The following is a 9,952-nucleotide window of genomic DNA, read 5'->3' as shown; positions in this document are numbered from 1 at the left end:
GGAAACGGCAAGCTTAATAAGAGTATAGTTTGTGCTATATTCACTTGTCCTCGTCTATTTCATATTTCACATGATGTGAAAATTGTGAACAATGACGCACGCGGGCGCGCACACTCACACACACACACACACACACGCGCACACACACACACCGTATTTATGACAGTACGGGAGTGCCAAGAGGATATTGGACTTTCTCTTGGGTTATCAGTATTTCCATCCTGATTGATGGCCTTTATTATAATTATTTATTGAAAGGCTGGGGAATGGGATAATTAGAAAAAGGTCTGTGAGGGAGAGAAAAGTGCTGATCTGGTGGGAATTCTGCAGGAGATAACCGGAAAGCATAAGGTGAGGAAGTTCATGGATCTCTTCTGAATTTGGTGTCAGCGGACAAAGGGATGGGGGAGGAAGAGTGGAATCTGAAATCCATAATCACTGCTAATGGCATACTAATGACATGAGTGCTCGCTATACAACACAATGAGGGAAGGAAGGACATTGCTGCCATTTGAAGTTACCTTAAGGAGGAGGGGGAAACTCGAAAATACATCTCAAAAGTCGCATTAAACTCACGAGAGCACAGTTCAGTGAGCAAAGTCAAATTCAGCGGGATTTCCTTTTTGCAGAGTTTTTACCCCATGAAGAATGGGGTGTTAAGCTGCTCTTCAAAAAAAAAACAAAAAAAACCTATCATGTCATAAAGTGTAAAACATATGGTGGGTTCATTTTCTGTTCAGCTTTTTGGTAGGAGGGGATGACTAAAAATCAGCAGCGGGTCAATTTGATCCTTTTTAAAACATGTATTTTTAAAATGTAAAAAAATAAAAAAAAAAAGGTTATTTGAAAAGTGCAAAACATTAAAATAACGTATTCATTTTCAGTTTCTTTTTTGGGGATGACCAAACTTTTAAATTGTTTCTATTTTAATGCAAAAATAAAAACAACCCAGAAGCTTATAATATTAAAAGTGTCAGTCATTAAGTGTGACATGGTTTCATATATAATTTCACCCATGTATTTTTAATGCAAGAAAATGTGGCTTATGTCCAAAGATCATTAAACAAAGGAAAAAAGTCTTCGGTGTTGATCGTTTTCTATGGGGAAACCATGACAACAAAGTATACGTGACCGCAACAATCAACCGACACAGACTGAACGAAAGCGGGGCACTAAATACAAACAAACTGAGGCGTCAACGACTCACACCTGGACAAGACTCCAGTGGCTGGAGGAAGCTGATTGATTGTCTGACACAAGGAAAAGGGATGATGGGAATAGGTGGAAACGAAAACCTAACGAGTTGACAAGACGTGAGCAAGGGACACGGAAAATCATGACACAACATCTAAACTAAGTCAACAAAAACAATGATCATGGCCTATTTTGGGTGACTAAACATATGTAGTGGGTCAAACGGAGCCGGATGTTAAATTATTGTCAAAAGTGTAAAACAATCTAACATGGGTTAATTATTTTTCTGTTCCTTCTCATTGTCTATCCCATCTGATTTTGGATCACACACACACAAAAAGCAGCAGCGGGTCAAATTGACCTGTTTAAAAAAAAAAAAAAAAAAAAAAAAAAAAAAAAGAAGCTTATAAGGTCAAAAGTGAACATCAGCAGCGGGTCACGGTGACCCATGAACATTTTTGTCTGCCAAAGAAAAACTGGTGAAAAAGAAAAATATAGTAAACCCCCACCAATTCACAAATGAACATATGTGAGCAGATCAGCTACTCGCTAATTTTCCTGTACAAGATAACTAAATCTATACAGTGAAAAATGCACCCATTCACGCCTATCCAGGTTGGATTGTATTTTACAAAACTAAAATAAGCAAAGCGTAGTATGACACTTTCGCAAAGGTAGCTCACTTTTCAGTACCAGAGGAGAATCTCTGAAATACAGACCACGTTTCAACTCGACTGCTTCCACGTTTATTATTGAGCCGACGTGCCGTACATACACCGCTCTCCGGCAATTTACCGACACGAGTAGCGAGTCATGAGTATTAATGACGGAATCATAAAATCAGAGTAATGCAGTTGTCACGGCCGACTCGCCGAGCGTCGATTGATGTTACCGGCCTCCCCTGTTCATCGCGTGGAACTGAGAAAAGATGCTGTTATTGCGGTCCAACAGTCCAATGGCGTCGCAAGATTAGGTGCATCTGCACACATACTGCATAACGTGTGAAAGGTTATGCCTTTTACAAAGTGAATGATGCATAGTTTTAGATATAAGGTATCGCACTATTCACGGGGTCAGGGACCGAGACCAGACAGGAATATCACAAATTTGCAGATAATGAGCAACATCCCTAAACGTGGTCATAATTGACTACAATAAAGGCTTAAACCCTAAATAGACCCCAAACCGCGATCCCCAAAAACTTCAATATTATTTTAAACAAATTTTAAAACATTAACTTTAAAAATAAATGTGGGTGATCGGTTCAAAAAAAGTAACCGGGGGGGGGTGTCGAGCAAAAACACTGCAAATAAAGAGAAAATTTAGAGGCACGCACTATAAATTGGCTTATAAATTAAATGTTCACAATTCCTCGCATTTTCACGGTTCACTTAAATACTTTGACAACAAAATGCAGAAACTGCAGTATTGTAAATTCACATTTTATTTTGCAAGCTTTGACTACACGCGAACATGATAAACAACTTATACAGCTTAAAGTCCCATTAAAGTGAAAATAAATGTCTTTTAAATTTGACGACGCAGAGAAGTTTGGTTGTTAACAACCCCGCCAAATTCAAACGATTATAAAAATCGGCAAGTATATAAAATGAAGCTCCAAAACCTTTTTTTGCGCCACGTCCCGGTTTCATGTTAAGACATACAGTATTTTGGACGGGCCGGCAAAGAAACAAATAAAAACAAATGATTACAAATATTACTCACCGTTACGCTGAATGTAGTTGTTGAGTAGGCACGAGTAGGCGGGTTTTTCAGCCAACAGTTTTCTTATGTTCTACAAAAAAACCGAGTGAGTGAGTGTGGGATGGCGATTCGCCCATGGGGTTCACGGTCTTGCGGTAAATAAGGTAACCCAAAAAATTCAAAACAGCTCTCAGTATGACAATAATAAATGGACAACATAATGACGAATAATGAAAGTCATCATGTCAATGACATCGCACAAGGTTAGCAGTAATGTAACGTCACAACTGTTTGGAAAATTGGACTTAACGGCTCCGCACAGTGCAGCTCTCGCCTGCTCCGTTTTGATACGACTTTGACAAATATCCCTAACGTTCAGCTTAAACCTAATTAAAGCCTTGTATTTCAATGTCACTTTTATTCAAACTTCACAAAGAATTATAGCGACAAGTGTTCTAAAGTTTTCCATTTCATCAAGACCACTTTTTTTGTCTGCAGCAACTCTGTCACAAAATGTCTTACCTCGGTTCTGAATTTACAGTTCACCAGCCACTCCGGTTTCCTCCCACATCCCAAAAACATGCATGGTAGGTTCATTGAAGACTCTAAATTGCCCGTAGGTTCAGGGTGTACCCCGCCTCCTGCCCGATGATAGCTGGGATAGGCTCCAGCATGCCCTCGAGCGACAATAGTGAGGAGAAGCGGCTCAGAAAATGGATGGAACATAATTGTTGCTGTGCTTTTACTTCCAGAAAAAAATGGTTTGTCTATTGTTTTGACTTGGATAAAGATCGGATTACACTTTGACCAATTTATGCAGTAATGCGGGTCATTTCAAAGCGTTCGCATACGTTTTTACGGCAACTATACATTAATTTCAACCAAACTGTGACCACCTGACCTTAACCTCGGTCGCGATAAATGTGCTTACCTTAGTTGGGACCACGTTTTTTTTTTTTTTTGTCAGTCCCCAATTGCCTGGCGCGAGTTGTGCCCGAAATTGGTCAAACAAACACTCACACACACACGACATATTATCATTTAATGTGGCTGTGGCACCAAGGGTTGCGCAATTATGTAGGCAGGTTATACATTTTCCTGACATTTATTAAAGCATATTTGAGCAGAGACCTGGGCAACGCGCTACATAACAATTACTCACTCTGTATACATTACACGAAAGTGACATTATTTTTCCAGTTGATAGTTTGTGCATTATTCACAGCTCTTCATTTTTTCCACATATTATGTTAGAGTCTTGGTCCAAAATGTAATAAAGAAATGATACCTTTTATACATTGTACACTCAGCAGCCAATTATGACAACATGCAACACAGAATGTCCAGCCAACAAGGAAACACAGTCTTCTTATATCTGCACGGGTTAATATATTAACACATAGCAGCTGTTCTGAGTGTAATAATTTCTCAGGGTGTGTTTAACATTTTAAAAGCCACACGTTTTCACAAGGCTTTTTCTTTTTCCCTCTTACAATTGGAATTAGAATGTTGTTATATAATTAAGTATATACTGTCGTATATAACTGTATATAGTATTATTATTTTTTCATGTGCCCACAAGACCTTTACTGCACTGAAAGTAAAGTGCAGTTCTTCTCTATCCTGCTTTGTGTAGTTATTTCGATGCTTTAATTAATTCCTGTCACACTTGCTTGGTGTACATAAGTACTTTAAATGTTTGGTCATTTAAGTACTGACATAAAATGACAGAGAACATGAAAACCTTTTTTTTTTTTTTTTTTTTTTTTAAATAACCAAAATAGGGAAAGAAGTGACATAAATGGGCCTGCTGGAATTTGATAGAACCTCGGACTCCAGCCTGTGTGAGACAGCACATATAAAGCTAATCTCGTTATGAAATGAAGTTTCCTCAGTGGAAATAAAGAGGCTCATTTGCTTCATCTACAGGGGCATCGCTGTTTTTGAATATTTCCCTATTACTTTCATAATGAAAAAGTGTCGCTTGCTGTTTAATAATGTGATCTTTGAGAGACTGGAGACATGCACACAATGCTAAAATTAGAACAGGGTCTTGGCACTTTCCTTTTCTCACTGCATTCAGAATAAACAATATTTCAGTGAAACAATTTCCTTTGGAATAGGAAGGTTACAATGGTGATACATGGTACATAACAACTATAAATTATTTATTGTTGTGCAGTTTAAAATAAGATTGACCACAAATCCCCCCCCCAAAATTGCCCAGGTTAAAATAGCAGTACTGCAAATCTCCCCAAAAGTTGCCCTCATTTTAAGTGTGTTTGTCTATTGCCGTAGATCCCTGCAAAATTGCGCTGGCTAAAACAAGATTAATGTAAAGCCCCCAGAAGTTGCTTAGGTTATAAGAACATTGCTGTAATGCCTCCAAAAGTTTCACTGGTGAAAATGTTACTGCATGTGCCCCAAACGTTGCACATGTTAGACTACCGTCATTCCCCCTAAATTTGTACTGGTTAAAATATGACTACCACAAGTCCTCCAAAGGTTATGCTGATAAAAATAAGACGACCGTATTTGACTCTAAGGTTTCTCTGGGCAAAACATGACTTCTGTAAGCCTTCCCTAATGTTGCATTGGTTAAACTACTACGCTATAACCCCCAAAATCTGCCCTGTTTCAAATAAGACTACCGCTACAGTTGCGCAGGTTGAAATGAGACTACCAGATAGCCCCCCCCCCCCCCCAAATGTTGCACAGATGAAAATAACGTATGTCCTCCAAAGGTTGTGCTGACGGAAATAAGACATCCTGTACATCCTGCCATAACTGCACAGGTCAAAATAAGACGACACTAAATCCCTCAGAAGTCGTGCAAGTAAAAATAAAACCACCGTGAATCACCCCAAAATAGCGCAGTTAAACGCAAGATTACTGTAAATCTCCCCAAAATTGCACCGGGAAAAATATGATTACCATAAATTATCCATAGATTGTGCTGGTAAAGATAGTAATAATAATGATAGCCGTAAATCCCCTCCACAACTGTGCAGTTAAAATGAAGACTACCCAAAATCCCTCAAAATCTTAAACTGAGATTACTGTAAATCCCCCCCCCCCCCCCCAAAATCGCATGGGTTAAAATACCTTAAATCACATTGTTGTGCTATCAGACGACATTACATTTCTCAAAGGTTGTGCAGGTTAAAGTAAGATTCCTGTAAAGCCATGATCGCTTGGCCACGATATCGCCAGCATTTCTCAAGAGTCATCCAGCACGAAGACTCCACCATCATGACCGCCAGACCTGTCAGCCCACGGTAGACGGTCACTATAAATTGGTAGTAACGACTCACACGGACAGGCAGCCAATTTTCTCTTTGTGCAACAGCTTTTAAAAAGCGAGCACAATGAAACACCTGAGCGCAGCGCAGGGTGGTAAAAATGGGCGAGATGGCTCGAAATAGATTGCCATTCATTTAGCAAGATGAGAAATGAAACAAGGAAATAAGGCCCCTTTAAGCAGAACCAGAGGCCTTTGAGCGTGTGTGTGCGAGGAAAATGAAATGTTTTTTTTGTACTTGGCACGTTCTCATGCTGTGGGGGGGTAGCAGAGGACAGGATGAAGACAAATTTAAAATGCAGCAAAGAAATGAGATGAATCAGTGTAGGGGTGTTTCTCCACCCCCCCTCTCTCTAATTTGAAGTTTATTATATAAACAGGTTTATCCAGAAGCTGAGTGGAGAGAGAAGAAGGATTTTTTTTAATAGTAATGAAAATAATAATCGGGGTGAATTTAAATTCTCAATCTCCAAATTGGTCCAGAAGAACTTTCCAAGGCCGGAGGGTCCCTGAGCCAACCTCAGCGTGACGCTTATTGTATGGTCCCGTTCAAACAGATCAGCGCAGAGTTATGACCTGACTAAACTAAGATGATAAGATGATTAAATATCTAATTCACTTTAGATCATTAACTTTAATCTGCTTATACTTGGGAGGCAGAGGAGGACAGTGTATGGGATGGGGCAGGAGGGGGGAAAGGGGATTCCAGGATTCCTTTTTATTATCCGTTGCAGACATTTTTCTTTAATTGATCGCATCAACATTGAAAGTTGGAATATCCTTTATGAATTGTTTTCTGTCCATCTGCTTCTAGGTTTGCTCTGCAGATAAGTGGAGGGTGTTCCAGATACAGTAAGCCTTCATGAATGGAGCCTGCACTCCATCTATCAAAAATACTCATATCAGATTTCCTAAAAAAAAAAAAAAAAAAAAAAAAAAAAGGGGGTTTTGCCAAGAGGCAACAATAAGTCCATGTAGAATAATTCTTAATGTATCTATTTGGTCATTTTTACGTGGACTTCCAGAACAGGACTTCCAGAACAGAAGGATTCTTATGTCCTCCGGGCCAAAGAAAAAAAAAAAAAAAAAAAAAAAAAAGACTGTCTGGATTGTTATCATGGCAAAGTTCAAAAGCCAGCATCTGTGATAGTATGGGCGCGTGTAAGTGCCCATGGAATGAGTAACTTGCAATTCTGTGCAGGCACCATTAGTGCTGAAAGGTAAATACAGGTTTTTGGAGCAACATATGCTGCCAGGCAAGCAATGTCTTTTTCAGGGACGCTCCTGCTTTTAGCAAGGCAATGCCAAGCCACATTCTACACGTGTTACAACAGCGTGGCTTTATAGTAAAAGAGTACTAGACTGGGCTGCCAGCAGTCCAGACCTGTCTCCCATTGCACATGTGTGGCATATTATGAAGCGCAAAATACAACAAGGGAGACCTCAGACTGTTGAGCAACCGAAGTTGTACATCAAGCAAGAATGGGAAATAATTCACCTACAAAGCAAAAATCGCTCTCCTCAGTTCCCAAACACTTATTGAGTGTTAAAAGAAAAGGTAATATAAAGCAGTGTCCCATCTTTTTGGGAATGTGTTGCAGGCATCAAATTCAAAATGAGTGAATATTTGCCCCCCCCAAAAAAGTTGTAAAAATAAAGCTTATCAGTTTGAACAAGAAATATCTTATCTTTGGAGTGTATTCATTTGAATATAGTTTGAAAAGAATTTGCAAATCATTGTATTCTATTTCTATTTAAATTTTAAACGTCTCAACAGAAATAAAACAATTTCAATAAAAACAAATAATACATATAGATGAACATGGTTGTAGATATCTCGAGTCAAATATCTTAAGTGATAAAATAAATGTGGGAAATGCAGTGGGCCATTATATAGTGCTCAATATCAATTTTCTTTGTCAGCATTTGCCTGCGGATCTGCAAGTTGCTACAAATGCAAGCGGCCTCAAATAACCAAAGCTCATTGTTTGAACAGCGTGCAATTGGATCTCGCGCCTGTGCGTACCGCTCCTTGGACGACGAAGACTGGCTAATGGAAGTAACCTCACATTTTCTATCTTGCCTTTCCTTGCCCTCCCCTTCTTTCTCACTTTTCATTTCCACTACCTTCCTTCTTTGCCGTCCATTGGAAGGCACTAGGCACCAGGTTCTACCACAGAGAAATCCACGCCAGCCAGTCCAAAAGGGACATCAGAATTACGGGTCTGTTGTGGCTTCTACCTCGAAATTCTAGCTTTTTGTCTCATCCCGCCACCCTTTTCTCCCCTCCAGCTCAACATCCACCTCATGTCACTCGTGCCGTATTGGCGTGATTTGATGGAAAATACAACTTTGTTCCATAGATAGCACCGGTATCTGGCTGGACGACTGTCTCCTTGCCATTAGTAGATGGAAGATTGTCACAGTAGCTCGTGTTTCATGGGAGCAACCGATGAGTGGCGAGATAAAGTGCACCTTAAGGGTGGTTTTTCCCTGAGGGATTGATTCCAAGGTAACCTTAGAGAAGCGTTGTCTCGTTCTTCTCAAAGTGCAGTGGATCTTTGCAATCCGTTTCAGGACCGACCAATTTGTTTGGATTTTCAGAGATATGTTCAAGACCCACCGGCAATAGCTGAAAAGCCATGATATAGAGACAATATCATTTTTGGGATGGCTTAAAATTGACCTCCCACACGCTTTTTAAACAAATTATAAAATATTATTCAACACATGATAGAAAATAAAATAAGCATAAAATGTACAGAAAATTATAAATATTTTAATCATAAAATAATTACCTTAATCCTTGTCCTTTTTCGAACAAAGTTTTAAATCATTTTACAAGGCAAGCCCAACTCACATTAAATCTGGGCTTGCAGCAGTCAGCAGACTTATTCAAAATTTCCGCAGGATTTTCCCCCTCATTCTACTATGCAGCCTCCCCCCGTTATAACAATTCATGGCAGTTTTTATTTTAATTTTAATTTTATTTTTTTTGGAGTGATGCGCATCTGTCTGTCTGTCGCAGAAATCCCCATTATATCCCAGAAATCGTCTACTTAATGCAATTGTTGATAGGGACCGAGCCCTGCCGTGAATAGCAGAAATTCACGTCCCCAAAAAGCCCAAAAGGTATGTCATTGCCTATAGATGCCACGAGATGGCAGCAAAGGGCATTCTTCTACAAGACAAGGCTACGGCCTGACTAAAAGAAGTTCCTCTCCTTGTTTAAGCATAATTACTTGGCCGCAAAAATGGTGCGAAAGCAATATTTTTCTATTAGACCTGGTTTTGCTTGAGCACAGCAATAAATAGGTATGTTTTACAGTGAATAACAAAAGATAGTTTCCCCCAAAAATCTGAATAGGGCAATTCGCAAAAGCTGAACCGCAAATATACAAGGATTCACAGTATGTGGCTTTTTGGTCCCCAATTGAAGTGTGGGCAGGTACTCCCGAGACCTAACCATATGAAAACAAACATTAAAAATTCAATTTGCTATTATACTCTACAGTATATGCCCTTTAAACAGTCACTTTTCAATAATATGTCCCCTCTAAAGATGCTCTCTTTACAGGTATTTCCTTAGCTGGTCTTCAACTATAATCTTGGAATGTCAATTTTACATAAGAAACATTTTTACAACAAATTCATCAAGCCTGCATAATCCCCACAAATCAATAGTGCCTCAACGGCCAGACAACAGTAGACAGTGGCTATGTGCAGCGTTTTAAATACAGTACCACCTTAATC

This window comes from Phycodurus eques, chromosome 14, assembly GCF_024500275.1.
Source record: "Phycodurus eques isolate BA_2022a chromosome 14, UOR_Pequ_1.1, whole genome shotgun sequence".
Taxonomy (NCBI): Eukaryota; Metazoa; Chordata; class Actinopteri; order Syngnathiformes; family Syngnathidae; genus Phycodurus; species Phycodurus eques.
This window is presented reverse-complemented; position numbering follows the sequence as displayed.